This window comes from Lolium perenne, chromosome 6 (genome assembly GCF_019359855.2).
Source record: "Lolium perenne isolate Kyuss_39 chromosome 6, Kyuss_2.0, whole genome shotgun sequence".
Taxonomy (NCBI): Eukaryota; Viridiplantae; Streptophyta; class Magnoliopsida; order Poales; family Poaceae; genus Lolium; species Lolium perenne.
In genome coordinates, this window is record NC_067249.2 from 239,258,117 (window position 1) to 239,280,873 (window position 22,757).

At 43.1% G+C, this 22,757-nt stretch overlaps 1 long non-coding RNA gene across 2 annotated transcripts; it reads right to left on the minus strand.

The window, feature by feature from the left end:
* Positions 1-18,932: 18,932 nt before the first annotated feature.
* Positions 18,933-22,401, minus strand: LOC127305725 (uncharacterized). 2 transcript variants are annotated; one of them, XR_007854118.2, is made up of 4 exons: positions 21,340-22,401; positions 19,628-19,805; positions 19,451-19,556; positions 18,933-19,330 (listed from the first exon to the last, which is right to left on the minus strand). It is a non-coding gene; the product is annotated as an uncharacterized lncRNA (long non-coding RNA). The 2 variants fall into 2 exon arrangements; XR_011747793.1 differs by lacking the exon at positions 21,340-22,401 and adding an exon at positions 20,358-21,314.
* Positions 22,402-22,757: the final 356 nt, after the last annotated feature.

The window sequence follows — 22,757 nt, forward strand, 5'->3', positions numbered from 1 at the left end:
CTCTCTCTGTCTCTCTCTGTCTCTAACCGGTGAGGATTCTATTCTCAGATCTGTTGAATGATGAAGAACACCAAGACGGCGGCCGTGCCGACAGTGGTCATCGATGCCACGAACATTGAAGCCATGGCCTACAACATCACTTCGACGGCGCAGACCCAGCCTTCAATGTCGGAGCCTGTTGATGTCTCACTTCTGGTGCCGAGAGTGCGAATCGATGCCAAGACGATTGAAGCCATCGTCTACAACCGCGCTGCAAAGCCGCCGATCCAGCCCTCCGCAGATCCGTCGCTGATGAAGTACACCAAGACAGCGGCGGTTCCGACATTGGTCATCGATGCCACGAACATTGAAGCCATCGCCGATAACATCGCTTCAACGTTTGATGGCGCAGATGACCGTGTTCGACGCCGCAAATTGGGATAAATTATGATAAATTTGTATTTTTCAATTTCCAAATGGGATAAAATTGTTCGAACTACTACCTCCGTCTCAAAAAAAAGCTTCTCCACGTTGTTGATGTGTCCATGTACATCCGTATGTATGATTTGAATTCTATCCCAACTTGATTGGGAAGATATTGATATGTATTTGATCCGGAGGCTGGTACATGCTTTCACTTTTGGGATCCCTTCACTTTTATAAAATGTTCATGCATTCTAAAATTATCGTGCGCATTACTTAGCACAAGTAGGAAATTGTACACCAAAATACAGTGCTTAGAGCCACAACAAAATACAGTGGTTAGAGCCATCTACTGAATAACAATTCTATACTAAATCGTCTACCAGAACCACATAACTGCTAGGACAGGGATGACACCTAATAAAACTGCACAGATGAATCTACTTTTCTCCTCTCCCATCACTTTAAGTTCATGTTCTAGATTTTCTACCACTTGATCAAATACGGCAAGATCTGTCTCAACTCTCAACTTCTCCTTGCGAATAAGCTCTGAATTCTTCTTTTCTTCCTCCACAATACGCTTCAGCTCGAATATCATCAGGTTTTTACGGGCCAATTCATCACCTAAATTGGCCACCTTCTCCTCCAAATCCATCCTCTGGCTACACCACTGGGTTGATTCATCTTGGTATGCAATGTACCATGGATCATCGGCTTGCACAGCTAATCGTAACAATAATGGAAAAAGAACAACTGAAATCACCCCAACAGGCCATGGCGGAACTTCAAATTCAACGGTAGTACAGAGAGCTGAAGCTAGATACCTGCACTTCCGACGAGGTAGGAGAAGTAGAACGTGGCCACGACATGATCGAATCCCCACCCTTGCCGGTGTACCCGCTACGACCAGACATTGAGGACTATATCGTACCTGTAAACTCCAATAAATTACGGGAACCGAATCGATTAGGGGGCGGGGGAGGCAGAAGCGGAGGTCTTACCAAGCTATACCAATTGGTGCGCGGAACAAATCCCGGTCGTCGTGGGCAGCGGATCTGCTTGCGGCGGACTTTCCTGCGGTGGGTACAATGCATGCGGACGAAACAAGTGCTGGAGCCGTGGTTGACGTGCAGCGCCGCAGTTCGTCCGACGCGCCGGAGGACGAGCGGCGGCGCGACGAGGCGCCGGCGATGGCTGCTCCGTCCGACGGTGGGGAACGAGCTGCCAGCGGTTCTCCGGTCTAGCTTAAGAATAATTAATTAGCGAACTTGTTGCTTCTCTCTATGATATTCTCTAAAGACATATATCAGAGCGGCAATATGTGAGTTTTCCTGAAAAATAGACGACCCACTGGTCATTGGCTGCGCAGCCCCCTGAGCGGCAATATATGATTTTTTCTCTCTAAATAAGTAGACGATCCCACTGGTCATTGGCTGCGGCAGCCACACAGAGCGACAATATGTGTCTTTTCCTGAAAAATAGACGACCCCACTGGTCATTGGCTGCGGAGGCCCCACAGAGCAGCAATATATGATTTTCTCTAAATAAATAGACGACCCCACTGGTCATTGGCTGCGGCAGCCCCACAGAGCGGCAATATATGTCTTTTCCTGAAAAATAGACGACCCCACTGGTCATTGGCTGCGGAGGCCCCACAGAGCGGCAATATATGAGTTTCTGTAAATAAATAGACGACCCCACTGGTCATTGGCTGCGGCAGCCCCACAGAGCGGCAATATATGTCTTTTCCTGAAAAATAGACGACCCCACTGGTCATTGGCTACGGCAGCCCTATAGAGCGGCCCCATTTGTCATTGGCAGCACCGCGTATAAAATCATGAAATAAAACGGCCCACACGTCAGCGATAGATGGATGGCTGCTCCGACGTGTCTCCTGACCCTACCCGTCAGCACGAGACGGTCAGGGAGGAGCTGCCCCTGTGCGGCCCCACCCGGTCAGACTAACGGTCAAGGCCTCGACCGACGGCTACCGGCCGTTCCAGCACTTGTGCGTGTTTCAAACTAGAGGAGGGGAAAACTGAGGAAAAACTAAGGGACTGGGGAAAACTGAGTACAACTAACGAACCAGGGGCACGAAACTAGAAATCCCTACCATCAAACGCCACTACGTAAATGGGTGGTTATAAAGGTGGGATTAAGTATCCGGAAAGTATGAGTTGAGGCATATGGATCAACAGTGGGATTTGTCCATCCCGATGACGGATAGATATACTCTGGGCCCTCTCGGTGGAATGTCGTCTAAATAGCTTGCAAGCATATGAATGGTTCATAAGAGACAACATACCAAGGTACGAGTAAAGAGTACTTGTCAGGAGACGAGGTTGAACAAGGTATAGAGATACCGATGATCAAACCTCGGACAAGTAAAATATCGCGTGACAAAGGGAATTGGTATCGTATGTGAATGGTTCATTCGATCACTAAGTCATCGTTGAATATGTGGGAGCCATTATGGATCTCCAGATACCGCTATTGGTTATTGGTCGGAGAGAGATCTCGACCATGTCTAGTTCGCGAACCGTAGGGTGACACACTTAAGGTTTGATGTCGTTTAAGTAGATATGGAATAAGGAATGGAGTTCGAAGTTTTGTTCGGAGTCTCGGATGGGATCCAGGACATCACGAGGAGGTCCGGAATGGTCCGGAGAATAAGATTCATATATAGGAAGTCATATTCCAAGTTTGGAAATGATCCGGTGCATTTATGACAGGTTCTAGAAGGTTCTAGAAAAGTCCGGAAGAAATCACCATGGAAAGTGGAGTCCCGAAGGGACTCCACCTTGCATGGCCAGCCAAACCCTAAAGGGTGGAGTCCCAGGTGGACTCCACCATAGGTGGCCGGCCACCCCACCTAAGGGAAAGGTGGGAGTCCCACCTTGGGTAGGACTCCCCCCTTGAGTAGGTTTCCCACCTATGGGAGGTTTTGTTGTTGGGGTCTTATTCGAAGACTTGGACTACAACTCTTGGGGATTTCCACCTATATAATGAGGAGGAGAGGGAGGGGGCAGCCACTCTTGGCCGCACCACTTAGGGCTGCCCATGGCCGGCGCCCTAGCCACCCCCTCTCCCCAAACTCTAGCCTCTCCTCCTCCACATAATACTCCCGCAGCGCATAGGCGAAGCCCTGCCGGAGTTCTCCACCACCGCCGCCACCACACCGTCGTGCTGCCGGGATTCCGAGGAGGATCTACTACTTCCGCTGCCCGCTGGAACGGGGAGAAGGACGTCGTCATCAACACCGAACGTGTGACCGAGTACGGAGGTGCTGCCCGATTGTGGCACCGTCAAGATCTTCTACGCGCTTTTGAAAGCGGCAAGTGATCGTCTACCGCAGCAACGAGAGCCTCCTCTTGTAGGCTTTGGAAATCTTCAAGGGTTAGTCTCGTTCATCCCCTCGTTGCTCCATCTTCTAGATTGCATCTTGGCTTTGATTGCGTTCTCGCGGTAGGAAAATTTTTGTTTTCTATGCTACGAATCCCTACAGTGGTATCAGAGCCGTGTCTATGCATAGATGGTTGCACGAGTAGAACACAATGGTTTTGTGGGCGTTGATGCTTTGGTTATCTTTAGTTTGCAGGGTTTGGTGATGTGATATGGCCATGATGTGATGATGAATATGTATGAGATGATCATTATTGTATTGTGGCAACCGGCAGGAGCCTTATGGTTGTCTTTAAATTTCATGTTGAGTAGTATTTCAAAGTAGTTATAATAGTTGCTACATGAGGTGAACAATCATGAAGACGGCGCCATGGACCTTGACGCTACGCCGACGATGATGGAGATCATGCCCGTTGATGATGGAGATCATGTTCGTGCTTTGGAGATGAAGATCGAAGGCACAAAGACTAAAGGGCCATATCATATCACATATGAATTGCATGTGATGTTAATCCTTTATGCATCTTATTTTGCTTAGAACGCGACGGTAGCATTATAAGATGATCCCTCACATTAATATCAAGATAATAAAGTGTTCTCCCCTCGTATGCACCGTTACGCTGATTCGTCGTTTCGAAGCATCTCGTGATGATCGGATGTGATAGACTCAACGTTCACATACAACGGGTGTAAGCCATGTTGCACACGCGGAATACTTGGGTTTGCTTGACGAGCCTAGCATGTACAGACATGGCCTCGGGACAACGGAAACCGAAAGGTTGAACACGAGTCATATGGATGATATGATCAACATGTTGATGTTCACCATTGAAGCTACATCATCTCACGTGATGATCGGTTTTGGTGTAGTGGATGTGGATCGTGTACCACTTAACAACTATGAGGGATGTTGTATTAAGTGGGAGTTCATTAGTAATTAGATTAAAACATGAACTAATTATCATAAACATAGTCTGAGTAGTATTTTGAATTAATTTGTAGTATTGGCATCCGTTTTTCTACCATGCGCTAGTCTTGTTATTGAGATAGAAATACTGTTAAAATCTGACAAGAAACTTTACGGATTGGTACCGTATTGTTAAAGAATCAAGAAATGATTAAGTCCTATTGCAAACTTTTAGTAAACCTCACATTGTTGATTCAGAGAGCTATGGTTTCAATTAGTACCTAAAGTTATCTTGTCTCCGTGAAACTTGAAATTCAAATCTGTTTGAAAAGTAAGGAGCTGAAAATTTAGTTTTCAGAAATAATCAAGGTATGAGATATATGTGATATCTAAGACCTTATTGCAAGATGATAGAATATAATTTGGTGAGACTACATAAACTCATAAGTTTTATGGGAATGTAGGAAGGTTGAAGACGCAAGGCGTCCCAATCCTCCAACTATTGGGGCACTAACGATATTCGCATATCCATGAAGTGATCGTCCTTAGTATGCACCGTTGCTAAGACTCGTCGTTTCGTAGCATCACGTGATGATCGGGTGTTATAGATTCTACGTGTGCATACAACGGGTGCAAGCCAGATTTGCACATGCGAATACTGAGGTTAAACTTTACGAGCCTAGCATGTACAGACATGGTCTCGGAAAAGTCGTCATGAAATGATGGATAAAATTATGAGTGAAATTGTTCATCATATTACAAAGTTACTAATAGTGAAATCTGAAACACTTGTCATATGATGATCAACTTCAAAGTAAGAACCTCAAGGTTATTGGTATTTGACCAACAATCCTAGAAGTTATTGAAGGTGAAGTATTTTCTGAAAAATGAGGAAAGCTAAAAGAGAAACTACAAAAGATATTTTGGCAGAAAGAAAAGAGAAGAGTAGAAAGTCTAGCTCAGGTGTATATACATGATATACATGTTATGGTTGTATTCCTAGTTTGGTCACACAATGAAATTCTTGGGTATTAGTACCATATTGGTTGGTATGAAATGTCATACAAAACAACGCAATGCAAGAATACAATGGCCTAAGTGACTGACAAGGAATATGATAGGAATGCACTTCTGGAACAAAAATAAAGTGTTATTATGTTCGTCGTTGGCATCCTATCTAGCCCTTAGAATTTATAATAAAGAACTTAATAATTGTTATTTTGCTCTGGTCAAATAAAAACAATGAGTTGTTCAAATTATGACATTACTCCATGTACGATGGATAAGTTATTATAAATCTTAATGGTGAAACACACATACATAACACTGACGCTAAAATGCTATAAGGAAAATGATTTGAATTCCACTTATTTGTGGAACCGCCATTTAGGTCATGTTAGAAAGGAACGCATAAAGGAACTCCATGCAAATGGATTTTGGAGTCATTCGATTTTTGAATCATTTGGCGCTTGCAAATCTTTTCTAAAGAGAATGACTGAAATACCGTTCATAGGCCAAGAGTTGAACGGGCAACTAACTTAGTGGAAACATACATGATGATGTATGTGGTTCACTGGGCATAGTTGTGCGCGGGAGATTCTTCTACTTCATGAAAACTTCCAACAATGAATTGAGTATATATATGTGGATATATTCGATAAGGAAGAAGTTTGAAACATTTGAATGGATTCAAATAAATTTCAGCATGAGGTGGAAATCATCGTAATAGAAAAGTCAAATATCTATGATTGGATCATGGTAGAAATATTTGAATTACGAGTATTAGCGAACATCTATGAGAGTTATGAAATTGTTCTACAACTCACGTTTCTTGGAGTATCATAGTGATGATGGAGTATCCGAGAGATGTATCCAAACCTTGTTGGGTCAATGATGAGATAAAATATTGATGTTATTATATTTTTGTGGATTATGCTTTAGTGACTACCGCTTTTACACTAAATAGAGCATCATCATGATCCGTTGAAATGACACCATACGAGTTATGGCATGGGTATGAACCCTAATAGTCCTTTCTTAAATTTTGGAATGCATAGCATAAAGTAAATAAGTTTACAACCAAAATCGGATAAATGTCTTTGTTGGTTATCCCACAGAATTGATTGGGAATTCTTTCCACTATGGAGACAAAGACAAAAGTGTTTGTCGATGTTTCTTACTTATTTCCAAGAAATTGTTTTTAGCGAAGTATTTGAGTGGGAGGACAATAAAACTTGATAAAGTTTATGAACTTGAGCATAATGATCAGAGTAGCGCAGCATCGGAATTGGTTCCGGAAGCGGCCACAACGATCATGGCTCCCATGTCTACAAAATGTTATAGTCATGGAGATCGAAGTACTTATTGAACCTTGTAGGTATGGTTTACTTTATGATCAAATAAATGATTTGTGAACAAAGGATTGTTTTTTGAACAATGATAAACCAACTACATACAAAGAAGTTATGATGGGCCCTGACTCCGTTAAAATGGCTATACGTCATGAAATCCAAGATAGATGAATACTTTTTGAAAGTAAACGGATCTATAAAATTGATGGACTTGGATGGAATATCCTTGAATAAGCTCGACTTGTCGAAAAGTTGTTTACGACAAAATTCAAAGAGTTGACTATGATAAGATTAGATCTTCCGTAGCAATGCTTATAGTCTATGTGGATTATTCTAGTAATTGCTACATATTTCTTTCATGAGATATGATAGTAGGATGGCAAAATACATTACTTAACAGAAGTGTGTATTAAAGGTGTATACAAGATACAACCAATTGTTTTGCTAGTCCGTGGAATACTAGATAGGTAAACGAACTTCAATTGGATGAAGTGAGTATCACAGAGTTGGAATCTTCACCGGATGAAATAGTCAAAAAGTTTTTGATTTCATCAGAAACGAGGAAGAGGCTTGCATTTGCAAGGAATTAAGTGGGAGCGCTGAGACATATTTATAATACTTTATGTAGATGACATATAGTTGGTTGTAAATGATGTAATTATATACTTGATTAAAAAGGTTTCATTGAGAAATTAACTTCAATGAAAGGATATGGACTGAAACAAATTTAGTGTCAAGATCTATAAAGATAGATTGAAACACATAATAAGTTTAAGTCAAAGTACATAGAATAGATATTGAAATAGTTCAATATAGAAATATTAAGAAAGTATTCTTGTCATGTGAAGGTTTAACAAGACTTGAGTGTATCTGACACTCAATGAGTAAAAACAGATGAGTGATTTAGATCACAATTAATATGTACACAATCAGATGTCCTGTGCTCTAAAATGTTAGGAGCATATACCAGAATGATTCATGTGATGATCATTGGACAAACAGTAAAGATATCCCTGTGTACTTTAGAAGAACCAAGGATATATAAATAGTTTTGTATGGAGAAATGACAAACAAATCGCTGTAAGGTGTTGCACCGATATTGGTTTTGTCACATATAAAAATAAAATTTCAATCTCAAAATTAGGCTAAGTGTTGTTTAAAAGGTAGCACAATGCTAGATTTAGAAGAGTTCTAAATGTTGTGACGGATTCTACAAACGAAGGCAGAATATGTCGTTGTTTTCACAATGACTGAGGATGTTAAGTCAAGAGGTTCTTTGAGAACTTGGTGTAGTTCCGATAGTGTCAGAACTTTGAAGCTATATTGTGTATGACAATATTAGTGACATATTTCAGACCGCGGAATTAAGGTTCCACCAGAAGACCAAACATATTTAATGCCGACTCATTTGGAAAATGAGTGATGCGTGAAGACGCAAATGAATTGCAAAATACATACGTTTCTGAGTGTGTCAGAACCGTTGACTAAAGCTCTCCCTAGGGCAAAGTATGACCAACACCAGAATGCCATGGGTGTTAGGTACATTACAATGTAATCTAGATTATTGACTCTAGTGCAAGTGGGAGACTGTTGGAGATATGCCCAAGAGGCAATAATAAAAGTGGTTATTATATATCTTTATGTTTATGATAAATGTTTATATACCATGCTATAATTGTATTAACCGAAACATTGATACATGTGTGTTATGTAAACAACAATGAGTCCCTAGTAAAGCCTCTTAACTAGCTTGTTGATTAATAGATGATTAGTTTCATAATCATGAACATTGGATGTTATTAATAACAAGGTTATATCATTATGTGAATGATGTAATGGATACACCCAATTAAGCGTAGCATAAGATCACGTCATTAAGTTATTTGCTATAAGCTTTCGATACATAGTTACCTAGTCCTTATGACCATGAGATCATGTAAATCACTTATGCTGGAAAGGTACTTTGATTACATCAAACGCCACTGCGTAAATGGGTGGTTATAAAGGTGGGATTAAGTATCCGGAAAGTATGAGTTGAGGCATATGGATCAACAGTGGGATTTGTCCATCCCGATGACGGATAGATATACTCTGGGCCCTCTCGGTGGAATGTCGTCTAAATAGCTTGCAAGCATATGAATGGTTCATAAGAGACAACATACCAAGGTACGAGTAAAGAGTACTTGTCAGGAGACGAGGTTGAACAAGGTATAGAGATACCGATGATCAAACCTCGGACAAGTAAAATATCGCGTGACAAAGGGAATTGGTATCGTATGTGAATGGTTCATTCGATCACTAAGTCATCGTTGAATATGTGGGAGCCATTATGGATCTCCAGATCCCGCTATTGGTTATTGGTCGGAGAGAGATCTCGACCATGTCTACATAGTTCGCGAACCGTAGGGTGACACACTTAAGGTTTGATGTCGTTTAAGTAGATATGGAATAAGGAATGGAGTTCGAAGTTTTGTTCGGAGTCTCGGATGGGATCCAGGACATCACGAGGAGGTCCGGAATGGTCCGGAGAATAAGATTCATATATAGGAAGTCATATTCCAAGTTTGGAAATGATCCGGTGCATTTATGGCAGGTTCTAGAAGGTTCTAGAAAAGTCCGGAAGAAATCACCATGGAAAGGGGACTCCACCTTGCATGGCCAGCCAAACCCTAAAGGGTGGAGTCCCAGGTGGACTCCACCATAGGTGGCCGGCCACCCCACCTAAGGGAAAGGTGGGAGTCCCACCTTGGGTAGGACTCCCCCCTTGAGTAGGTTTCCCACCTATGGGAGGTTTTGTTGTTGGGGTCTTATTCGAAGACTTGGACTACAACTCTTGGGGATTTCCACCTATATAATGAGGAGGAGAGGGAGGGGGGCAGCCACTCTTGGCCGCACCACCTAGGGCTGCCCATGGCCGGGGCCCTAGCCACCCCCTCTCCCCAAACCCTAGCCTCTCCTCCTCCACATAATACTCCCGCAGCTCATAGGCGAAGCCCTGCCGGAGTTCTCCACCACCACCGCCACCACGCCGTCGTGCTGTCGGGATTCCGAGGAGGATCTACTACTTCCGCTGCCCGCTGGAACGGGGAGAAGGACGTCGTCATCAACACCGAACGTGTGACCGAGTACGGAGGTGCTGCCCGATTGTGGCACCGTCAAGATCTTCTACGCGCTTTTGAAAGTGGCAAGTGATCGTCTACCGTAGCAACGAGATCCTCCTCTTGTAGGCTTTGGAAATCTTCAAGGGTTAGTCTCGTTCATCCCCTCGTTGCTCCCATCTTCTAGATTGCTACGAATCCCTACAAAAAGAGCATTTCCTATTTCTTGGTCAGTGTACTCTTTCAAAAGCTCACCATTCATCTCATCTGTAACTCCGCCTTGCACTAGATCAAGGATGACACTTGGGTTCACCGTTCGATCATTTGTGTACAGATTTTTGAAGAACGTAGTCACAATACCTTTTATCTCCTCATTATTTTCAGCATAAGATCCATTAGTGTGCTTTAATGTTTTAATTTTATTCTTCCTTGCTCCGTGAGAGGCTTTCCTATGAAAAAAACTCGTATTTCTATCTCCTTCTTTTAGCCATGCAACTCTTGATCTTTGCAACCACATTAGCTCCTCTCTGATAAGTAGTTCATCCATTCTCTTTTGAACCTCCGCAATGTCTGCTAGATTATTAGGATTGTAAGCTAGTTGCAAGGTCTCTAATTTTTTCCTCAGGTTATTTAATTCCTTTTCCACAGCCCCAAACGTTTCTTTGCTCCACTTCTGTAGGTTTGACATTGTTTCTGTGAGCTTCAATTTTATTCCTCCCAAATCCTGATCACATTTTATACTTTCCCAGGCTATTTGAATTTCTTCAGCTAAGGACTCTTCTCTCTCCCACATAACTTCATATCTCAAATTCTTCTTACTCGGTTGCATATTCTGTCTCTTGCCCAACCGGATCAGCAGAGGGCAATGGTCAGACCTGGAAGTTACTAGGTGTTCAACACTTGTTTCAGGGAAAAGTTTCAACCAACTAGTTTGAGCAACAGCACGATCCAACCTCACTCTAACATTTTTTTTTCCGGATTGCTTATTATCAAAGGTCCAAGGAAGTCCTTTGAAGCCTAGGTCTACCATGTCACAGTGCCTTAGCACTTCTCTGAAGCTTTGCATTTGTTGTTCACTTCTTCTTCTATTTGACCAATGCTCTTTTTGCCACATCATTTCATTGAAATCCCCTACCATAAACCATGGTTCTGAGGTACAAGGATTTATTCTTCTCAGCAGATCCCACATCAAGTGCCTATCTTGAACTCTGGGTTCTCCATACACAAAGGTTGATCTCCATTTTATTTCATTCGGTTCACTGATTTTTACATCAATATGGTGTGGACTGAAATTTATCAGCTCAACCGACACACTCTCCTTCCACATCAGGGCTAATCCCCCACCTTTACCCTTAACAGACACAGGAAAATAGCACTCAAAACCTAACCTTCTGGAAATAGCTTCGACGACTCTTTTATTTTGCCTAACTTCAGAAAGAAACACAACTATGGGATTGTAAGTCCGAACAAACCGGACCAGTTCCTGAACTGTCTGTGGTTGTCCCAAACCACGGCAGTTCCAGGCCAAGCAGATCATGGTTCCTGCCAGGCGCACTCATTTGCGCCCGACAGTTTGTCGGTAGCCCCTGGACCGGTCGCTTCCTTTTCCACCTGCTCTTCCAAGTACTTCTCCCTTCCTTTGTCTTTCTGCTCATCTTGTTCTTCACCGTCACTGCCCAACTTCCCCTCCTTCAGTGTCTGTGTTTCTTCCTGTTGCCCAGCTTCAGCATCTACCCTCTCACCCATCTGTTTGTCTTTCTTCCTTCCCTTTGCAGCAGCTAACCCTTTAGGTCCTTGTGCTACACCAGCTGTAACATTGTTGCTCTCAGGTTCCCCTACAACTATAGACAGCGACTCGCTGCTTTCCTCAGGATCACACACACCTACATGTGAAATAAGGCTAGTGGCTATGTTGCCAGTTACAATGTACTCTTGTTCCCTAAGCTTACGTAGCACATCTACCCCCAAACACAACTCAAGTGAAGGAACAGAGAACGTGGTTTTCTTTGTTGGTGGTGCATCCTCCATCAGGTCTTCCTCTTCTTGCCTCCCACGCGTAGCCCCCACCACAGTGGTCTGGGTTGTACGCATGTCATGTTTCTTGCTCTGGACCTCATCTTCTTCTCTCTGCAGACGCTTCCAGTTTCCTTTCTTCTGTGGGACCGAGATGATGCTGGCATTCAGCGATACCTCTTGGATCGGGGGTTTTGGAGCAACCGGAGGAGAATAATCCACCTTTCCTGCACCCTCGTCCTGCTTCCTTTCCTCCTCATTCCTCTTAGCGCCACCTTCCGGCACCTTGTCCCTAGGAGCAACTGCAACCATGTCGAGGGCGTGCTGCAGTTGTTCCCAGGAGACGTGCTTGGCCGACGCCGTTGCTGTCGAATTTGCTGCTCGGAGCTTGTTCGTGTTGTTGATCTCATTATTGTCTGTGTTGTCGATGGCGGCCTTGGTGTAGGTGGTGTCGTCCTGGTTCCGGGCTCCTTCTTTGTCGTTGGTGTTCTTGTTGTTGGGGTAGATCATGATGGTGCCGCTGGCGCTCTTTCTTGGGTTCTCCTTGTCCTGCATTGACATCTTCTCCACCTTCTCAGCGACGTGAGCCACGATAGCGGTATGTCGTGGCCCACTCTTCTTCATCTTCTCGTCGCCACCCACCCAGCCAGAGCGTCATGGCAAGGAGTGGCTAGGTGCTCGGCTTCTTTGTCCCATTTTCTCCGGAAGGTGCCAGCTTCTGCAATCATGGCGACTAGTAGGGGGATCACTTAAGCTTGGATTATACCTTGATGGTTTTGGCATCTCCGGCCTGTCGCAGTTCTGTTTGTTGTGGCCGACGATTCCGCATAAGAGGCAGAAGTTTGGTAGCCTCTCGTACCGGAGAGATACCATAACTTCCTCATCGGTGAGCTCGTCCTCGATGGGGATCCCTCGGAGAAGAGGCGTCCAAGCGGCATCCAGACTCGTAATCGGAGGATTTTGTCGTTGAGGTCGCCGCGCGCGTTGTTGTCGATGCAGATGAACTCGCCCGTGCATGCCACGAGGTCCCTTGCCAGCGCCTTGGTGAGGAGGTAGAAAGGTATGTTCTTGTATTGCACCCAGATGGGTACGGACTCGAATTGCGCCGTCTCCGGGTCCTCTCCTTCCTTCAGCTTGCGGACGAGTACCGCGTCGTCCTTGTAACTGCATGGGCCGCCGCAGATGACGTTCTCGAAGTCTCCTTCCTCCGAGAATTCGATGAGAAAACGCTGGTCAGCAAATTGGTTTGTTTCCATATTACCTCTCACTTTCCAAATGTTCCGCATGTAGCCGATCAGCTGCTTGGATGTGATGGCGATGACGAAGAGGAAGACACCGACCGCAAGTAAGCGGGCCGGTGCCATCCCCCGGGCCTTCGCCATGTTGACGATGATGGGGCGCACGTTCGCTTCTGCCTCCTCCATGTTCATGATCTGCTTGTCCTTGCGTTGGGCTGACGAACTTGCGCGGTTCATCAGCGTTGTGCTTGCCCCGGCATCGCCAGCAGCAACAGCAGTGGTGCCGCTGTTCTTGCTCAGCATTGCTTCCTTGGATTCAGTTTCACGGTGAGGTGTTTGAGCTTTCTCAGAGGGCATCTTGGCGTACTGGTGGCTGTTGCTGTGACGATGGTTCTGGGTGATAATTTCTGCTCCTCCTCTGTTTATAGTGGCTCCGCCTAGGTCTAGGATCCATCTTTTAATGGTTGCTGCGGGATTACATCCGAAATCATCTCTAGCTGCCGTTGAGTGTGTGACATATATCTCCTTAATTGTGAAAAGAAATTTTTCCATTGATCCTTCCCCAAAGTACGCCCCTATTTTGAAAGGCTCTCCGTTGATAGCTTCCTCCTCTGTCTTCATAAGGACAGTATCTACTCTTGATGGGACAATAACTATATGGTGCCTAAAGCGAAAATCCGGGATCAGTGCGTAGTCAGCGATTGCGGGGATTGGTGTTGATACCTTTTTTGTAGCAATTTCCGTTGGAATCTCGTACTGCGGCTTTTCCTCCTTCTCCGACATCTGAGTGTTCATGGCGTGGATCGCCACTTCACTCCCGATGTGATCATCTGTGATCTGGGGGGGCGTCCTTCTTGATTCCGAAACTCCCGTTAAGGAATTCCTCAGATTTCATCTGGAAGTAGGCTAGGCTTTTTCTTGGATTTGGGGATTTTCTAACAATATCTCTCAATTTCTCTTTCGTGACCCATGGGAAGAAATCCGATTTGGTGGGTCGGTGTATTTTGTTTGCGGGATGAATCTTCTCTCTCTCAATCTCAATCTCACTAATTTTCTCGGGAGTCAGAGGAATCCGAGGATTTTAGGGCGGATCGTCGCCATGTTCGCCACGGAGGTGAACCGTCATGTCGGGCTTGCTCCCGCTCGGCCGGTTGAGATCATAGCGGTGCTGACACAGCTTGTAGTTGAATAGTTTCTCATCTTGGAGATATTTTGGTTCTCCAGCATTCGTTTTCGAGATAATGGCCTTTTCGCGTCGGACATGCATCAATCTTCTATAATTAGGAGAATAAACAATTCCAAAGGAAGTTCTGAAGAATCAATTTCATTACTGTTTTAGGGATACACTTTAAGAAAAAAAGTGTATTAATTATTTTATGGGAAGGGGATAAAAATATGACATTAGTGTATCACATAACAGTGGCACACCGAAAAAGGGAGAGTTAATAACCGATGCCTAAATTGTTGGTTGTTTTCCCTTGTTTTCACCGAAACAGTTTGAGACAATTAAGTACATTAAGAAGCAACAATTATATATGATACAAAAAACTGGGCTTGCAAATATGAAAACAGATACTTTGCTTGCGAAGTTGTATCCTTTATTTTCAGTAATCGAATTGGTAGCAGCTGCAAAATTCTCATAATTACTCTGTTCAAAGGTGAAAAATAGAGCACAATTATACTGCAACTTGGACGTTCTTTAGGATAAATTGAGTAACAACATATCATCTTGGACCGTTCTAACCTGCAGGCATCTAGACATGTGAATTGAACACACAAGTAAATGGATCCAAATAGTATTTGATTATGGGAGTTGATTAGGAAAAAGCAAATGAATAGATAGATGAAAGGTTAATTTCTAACTGACAAATGTGAAAAATGTGGGCATTCCTTTAGCAAAATAGGATACTTGTTCCCTACTATCTCTGTTTGGACTATCTCCAATTATCTGTACTGAACGTACACAAGAGAATTTCAAACATTGCAATCCAAGTACAGAGGCATGTCAAGAAAGCTGATATCGGCACTCAAGGAATGAATCGAACATCAGCTGAGCAAATTGATCTTAAACCATATACAATGATGATTCTTACTAACTTTCCGTGGGAAAACAATGTGTGGTCGACAACATGCAACATCGTTGATAAGAACCAACACACTTCATAATGATTAGACAATCGACAAACTTTATTTTATTTCATATTAATACTAGGGTCCATCCATATCCCCAACTACGATACCTAAGAAAGGGGCACAAAACATCATATGAATGAATATGGATGGATAAATATGATACATGTATGACATCCACAGTAGAGTTTAGATTCCAATGCGATGGATGGCGGAATTGGTGGTTAACACGGAGATCGTGATGGTCTTGATGTCAATGCCTCCTTGTCCTAAGCCTTCTTTTTTATGTTCCTTCGATTAACGGGGCGGCGGTGGTCCTGATGGTCTATGGAGGCGGCGTGCGAAGACGTGATGGAGATTGTTCTTGTGGTGGCTCTCCCCTATTTTATATAAGCCTAGGAGGTCCCTCCAATAGTCCCTCAGCCAACCTTAGCACTTAAGAAAAGTTTAGGAACAAACGGGAACAAAATCCGTGAAGAAACACATTATTTTCTAGATGTTTCCGCGACCCAGAACCCACGGTACGGGTGCACGGTATGTTCATCATGACCGTACCAGTGCCCTTAAGTATTCTACCCCTTTTTGTATTTTTCCGACAATTCTTCGTACAACACCATGGTCTTGGTTCTTTATTATATTGTGATGGAAAAATTGACTTCTTTCCACCATTGAGATGGCTAAGTCTCGGTGCTTGTAACACCTCCATATTGCCTCACTTTTGGCTCCTTTCCTCGTGCTTTGTCCATAAACGGGTTCAGAACACCTACACACATCAAATACAAGAAAACAAGATAAAATAATAATAAAACTACTAGTTGTGTAAATATCTCTTTAAATGGAGCTATACTTGCAATCATACATTTAGGACATACTCAAAGCAAGATAGAGGATCTAATGAAACAAAACAAAAGTATATGTTTATGTAATAAAAAAATGTCGCTTTTTGGACTCATCAGTGACCAATCGGTAATCTAGTTCTGTGTGGTGGCTTGCATGGAAACAATGTCGTTGATGAGCGGTGGTACGGTTGCAGAAAGGCGTTCTTAGTCGGTTGCCTCAGCGTGTCCGAATTCCTCGTTGTTGTCTTCCATTACCATGAAGTCGGAGCTGCTATGTTTTTTGAGATTCTTCATTTGAGCGACGTAAATATGTTGGACCTATCTAGTTCTTAGGCGGTGAATATCTTTTTTGGTGCAGGTCTTGCCCATCTCCTCTCCTTAGCTCATCATCAGTGTTGGACCTACCCGTCTCTGCGTGACAATTAACATGCTTGGCATAGGCCGTCGTGAGCTTCACGGTGCCGATACGACATGATCTTCATGGTGGTATTTTCTTGGAAGTCAGAGTCGCTGGAGAGTGATGCATGACGATGACGCTGGTGGCAACCTCGACGCCGATCTCACTTCGGCGGTGTGTGCCCAACTTAGGTGGGTAACTAGGGTTCTATGTGTTCCCTCATGATAATCGTGTTCCACAACAGTTTGTAAGGGTGTCTGTACCCGTTTTCGGTCGGTTTTCCGCTAATAAACCAACTAAACTTTGTTCTTCTTCTTGATTTATGAAAATGACAAGTATTTCCCCTTGTTTTATAAAATGAGGCATTGTTGTCCTGTTATAGGTCTGGCCAAGAAAACTTAGATGTCGTCCACTGTAATTATAGGTTTGTTCATCGACCCAAAATACCATTTATCAAGTTACGGTACAAAAATTTCCTCAAGGATAGAGAGGATAACTTGGTAATGTTTTTACAAAAATAAGAAACCAAATTGGAAATATTCTTTCCTTACAACTTCGAGTGAGTATTACTGCCTTATACACATTCGATTTCGCTTACTCGATGTTAAGTCTAACTAATCCTCCGAGTTATGCGTGTGTAGCTTTCACTATATTCTGTTAATCATTCAACTTGACAAAGGATTAGTACTTGTCATGGACTCGAAACGTAAAGACCATGGGCAATGGGCGGACCTGAGTGCAATGCTCTAGAGGTAATTTTAATCATTATTTCCATGTATCGGCATCTTTTGTTCATTTCCTGATATCAAGTAATTAATAACTCTTTTACTCATTTTTTCTTTGCCTGGCAGGGTTTGGAAATGGTTCATCAAGACTGCTAGGGGTGAATGAAAACCGGAGCTTACATTTCAAGATCACACTGTAAGTAGTACTATAGCTATGTCCGCGAATATCTTTAATTTTTGTTTCAAGACCATGCATTATCATGCTTGATTATTAGTTTGATAAAACTATATTTTCGTAAAGTGTTTGAAGCAAGAAGCCAGAAATAATTTATGTGGATACTACATCTGCGAGTTCATTCGTGAGATGGCCTGTCATCGGGAGGCGGAAAGTGCTATACATGCCCTTCATGTACTTAAACATTATTTCACAATCTTGTCTTATTACCATCAATTGTGTTGAGTTTCATTCATATATATTGATATCCGTTTTTAAATTAGATGAAACGTGTGCAGGACACTTTCCTATCGTTGGATCGCGTATGAGCAATTCAAGAGAAATTGGCGGGATTCGTAATTAGGAGGTCATAGCTCCAAATGGAGAATACCAACGGGACTTTATATTTTGACATTAGGGATTGACAATAGAGATCGTAAAGAGGATCGACTTTATATTGTAACTAGTACAAATGCCCGTGCGTTGTTACGGTAAACAGATTACTTTTTCCTCACACCACATGTTAAACACAGTATATGTGAAGTATGTGAACATTCATGTTAATATTTTATTATTCCAAAACTGGTCAAATTTATGTTGGATAGAAGTGCAATCGATAAGATATATATTTCGGTGTTGTATGTATATAAAGCAACACTATCTAATTTAACCAGTTAAACAAAATGAGTAGTCAGTTGGCACTTTTCACAGAAGAACAACTTTTCGTATTAAGCACGGGAGTCGTAAGGAAATACCTCTGCGTAGCTATTAGAACAAAATAAACGAATTCTGAGGAGCAAGGTATGACCCAGTGGAGGGTAGGGATTAGGATCTGAAGAAGAACATGCTCAACGTGAATTATTATCTTTTACAACACAACAACGACAATCAGTAATTTTCCGTGTAGTTCATCTTTGTTTACCTAAACACAAAATGGTATCTAGTTTATTATTGCAATAAATAGTTTAATTAGTGCACAGAAAGCAATTCCTCTCAATTTTTCTGAAACAATCTCACTCTCATTTCTTCTGAACCACATCTTTTAATCTCCAAATCTCACGTACACGCCAGTACGCAGAAACAAATGCACCAAATAACACTCAAACTCTCCCATTTTATAGTCTTATCTTTTGAAACGATCTGTTGTAGATATACTTATAAATCATTGTAACCTAACATATTAGAAAATAAAGAGACTCGTGTAGATAGCTTAGTTGCCACTTGAATGATTTCATTTACGCTCCAAAGTTGGGCATTCTCTTACTTCAGCAGTGCATATAACAAAATGATAACAAATTACGAATATAAATAATAACTTGTGAAAAAAGGAGACGTGAAGAAGAAAACAAAGCCTTGTATGCAATCTTAGGTTGTGGCGTTATCGTAGCTTCACTTTCAGGTTCCTTGTTCTGACTGGTGGTCTTGCTGGACTCCTCTACAGCCATACCGTGAGGGAGGTCACTCTGCATATCATGAGGGAACCTGTTGAACACCTTACCTCTAGGCTTGTAAGATGACCTTCCTCTTCCCTCGGCAGTCCCACCAACACACCTTCCAGCCCTGCCCCCGAGGAGTCGCATTGCAAATTTGATTGTGCAGAAGATACGAAAACATCTGTCAAACAACAATAAGCACGCCATTACAGCGGGCAACATGGATCAGAGTTCAGTTAGGCAACATTGAGGTGATGAGATTCATGTTGCTGATGGGAAAAAGGAAGGAGGAGAACTTTACCATTTTAGCGGTGGCAACTTGGCAGAATCACCAAGTGCTCCAGGTTGAGAAGTTAGGACATTTAACCTATTCATCTGACATAAGGCAATCGGCGCCAAGCCTGAACCTGCGGCCAGAGAGTGTCTGCATCACTTGTACAGCTTACAGATTACAAAAGTCTGATCGACAAGGGTGAACCTCGTCGCTGCTGGACGTACGGCCTGCTCATAACTTCCAAATAGTTTCACTTTCTGGATCTCTGAACATTCTGCTCTTTGTTCTGGAGGAGAAGCTGCATATGCTCGAGACCTCACTGAATGAAAACGACCGATTCCTCCTCCGCCACCTTGGATAAACAGTCGTACTTGTACGTCGTCTGCAGGAGAGGCAATAACTCACATAGTGTCGTCCAGCTTCTCCGCGAGAAGGACTTCCTTATTACAAAATACTTAATTATTTCATTTTCGCTATATTTACAAAATACATGGTGCCATATTTCACATGAAAAAAATCACATGCATCTCCTGTCTGAAGAAACAGCAAGGATTCTGATCCATCCTAGCAGACTAATTTGCAAGGTGTCATCACTTTGATTGCCATGATATGAGCATTGCTTTTAAAATCAGATAAATAAGAACCTTAAAAAATTACATATTTTATTTTTGATGGGTGGGAAGAAACTTCAGTAACCCTGTGGCTTCTTACATATAAGGTTTGATACAGTAGTTGGTAATGCCCACCTGACACATTTAGCCTACTGTTATGAGTAATGAAAACTTGAGAACTTTCACCAAAAATATCCTAGGTGGATGGGAGTTGAATTGAGTTCGTTCGGTATATAGAATTATCAATTTAGTGAGAGAATACAAACATATACATAGCACACCACTACACTACTGAAGTATGAACATGAAGGTAAAAATCAAACCTAAAGTGCAGCTTCTTGTGAACACTGTATTTGATAACAATAAGTGCACGTTAAAATAATGTGGTTCTGAAATTGAAAGTGTTAGCACCCAATTGCAATATGCAGGAACCACTATTCATGCCAAAATTAGAAGAGTGGACGTTAACGCCGAGGTGGTAGCATCAGATGAGCTAGTGAATGCCGTTTTGATGGTGCTACTCGAGCCTTGAGGTCAGTTGTGGCGTCGAGGGCGGAAGAGGAGAAGCGGGGATATTGGATTACCCAACGGCGACCATGACCCCGCCACCACACCTCCAACATCCTGTGCCAGGCCGCATCCCCTCGGGATGTAGTCCGATCTAATCAGATGTACTGCAGTAGGTATATGCTCCTTACCATGTCAAATTTGTTAGATCTAGCCTGTTTCTCGTGACCAAAGTGAAGTTCAGATAAACTCATACTGGTTTATATCATTCTCACTGCATCTCTCAGCGTTACTTAAGTCCGGCTTTGCTGCCTTCGCAAGTGATGGAACAATGGAGTACAAATTGGCAGAGGCGACATGGCTTGCTCAAAAAGAATCCATATAAGAGCATGGCATGATATAAAATAAGACACAACACCTCGAGTAAAAAATTACTGTGGGAATGAAGATGAAGATGTCAAAGTCGTTACAGCATCTCAACAGACTAAGGAGAATTCTCATTATTTAGTAAAGCACCCCGCTTTCAAGATATCATAGTTGCAAGAAAATTAACACTAACATGATGCTGTGAACGAGTGCAGAAAATGAGCAATTGAGCACCATTAATTAAGCCCAAGAAAATGGATAGCGCCTCAAACTTAAGTTAGAACAGCTATGCAACACCAATTGTCCATATATTTAGATTTTTTTGCTGTTCTGGGCTCCCAAGCCTATTGTTTGAGCAAGGCCCAAAACATATATATTGAATTCCTCATCATAACGCAAGAAGAAAATCATGTATATTTGGAGCAGACGTACCTATCAAATGCCGCAGAAACAAATAATTGATCATTGGCAAAAAAATCAGATGTGAGTCGCTCCAACTGCACTCCATGCAGTAATCAATCATTGAAAAATCAGATGCATTGTGGAAATATGGCACGGCACAGGACATGATATGCTTATAGCAGGATGTCCTATCAATTCCATTATGTGCCTATGAATTGTACAGATATAGCATGGCAAGGGAACATTCACAAACAGGGAAACCACATCAGACGCATGAACTGGGCATGGTGTTTAAATTAATGGGGACAAGTTGGGGAAAAAGTAAGGAGTAAACATTACAATGAGCAACTAACCTGCAGGTCAGCAACACGGAAAGAACTTAAATTTGTTTTTCAGATGGAAGAACGACCGCATGTTGTTCAACTCTATAAGAGGGGCAGGAGATTTCCATCGGGTCCTCCTCTACTCATCCGCTTGATTGCTTGAAGACAGCCACTCCGCACCCTTCTGCCATTTCGCCACCTCCAAGAACCAGGACATCACAGGAGGATCTGAAGGAGAGCAGGCCAGGAGGGAGTGGGAACGGACGACCTTGTGCTGTTACGCCCAACCGTTGTGCACAACGGTGTTGCGCCCTCTCTCCTGGACCAGTACGCTGCTGCAAGCCAGGGGCGGAGCAGTAGCAGCACGGCGTGACGGCGTCGAGTGGGATCGCCACAATACCGAGAAGATGAGAAAAGGATGATTGAGGTGGAGGGCAAAGGAACTTGGGGCGGCGTGCTCCCACCAGCGCCACCGCCATAGAGCGACGCACCCATCTCCATCTCCACATCCGCCCCTCTGCCCATGTCGATAGCCTCAACCGCGGAGCAACGTTGCCGACTCGCCCCCTCCTCTGCTCAGTCAGGCGGCCGGCGGCCTGCCGACGACTGTGTGGATCTGAGGGAGGAGGCCGGCGGACTGGAGGTCCTCCGATCTCCGCAGGACTTGGAAGCGGGGGGAGGCGGAGGGTGATCGGCGGCTCGGCTCGTGTCGACGGCGGAGGGTGCAAGCGGGAGGAGGATGGGGGCTGCTTTACACCGAGCTGGTCGGTGGACGGCGAGGTGCCGCACACCCTGTTGGCGTTTTGGGCCTGGCCCATAATCTTGGTCCCGCCTGGACTCTTTCTGCTCCCTCCTTAACAGTTACTGTTTCTGAAAAAATTTGTTTAAAATTTTCTGTCTACAGATTTTAAAAATCGTTCGAAATTTATTTGTTCAAAATTCAAAATTATTCCGAAATTTGGAAATTCGTTCAAGATTAAATTTTTTTCAAATTTTGAAATTCATTCAAATTTCAGAAATCGTTCGAAATTTATTTATTCAAAATTTAAAATTCTTCCGAAATTTGGAAATTCGTTCAAGATTAAAATTTTGTTCAAATTTCAAAATTCGTTCAAAACTTTAAAA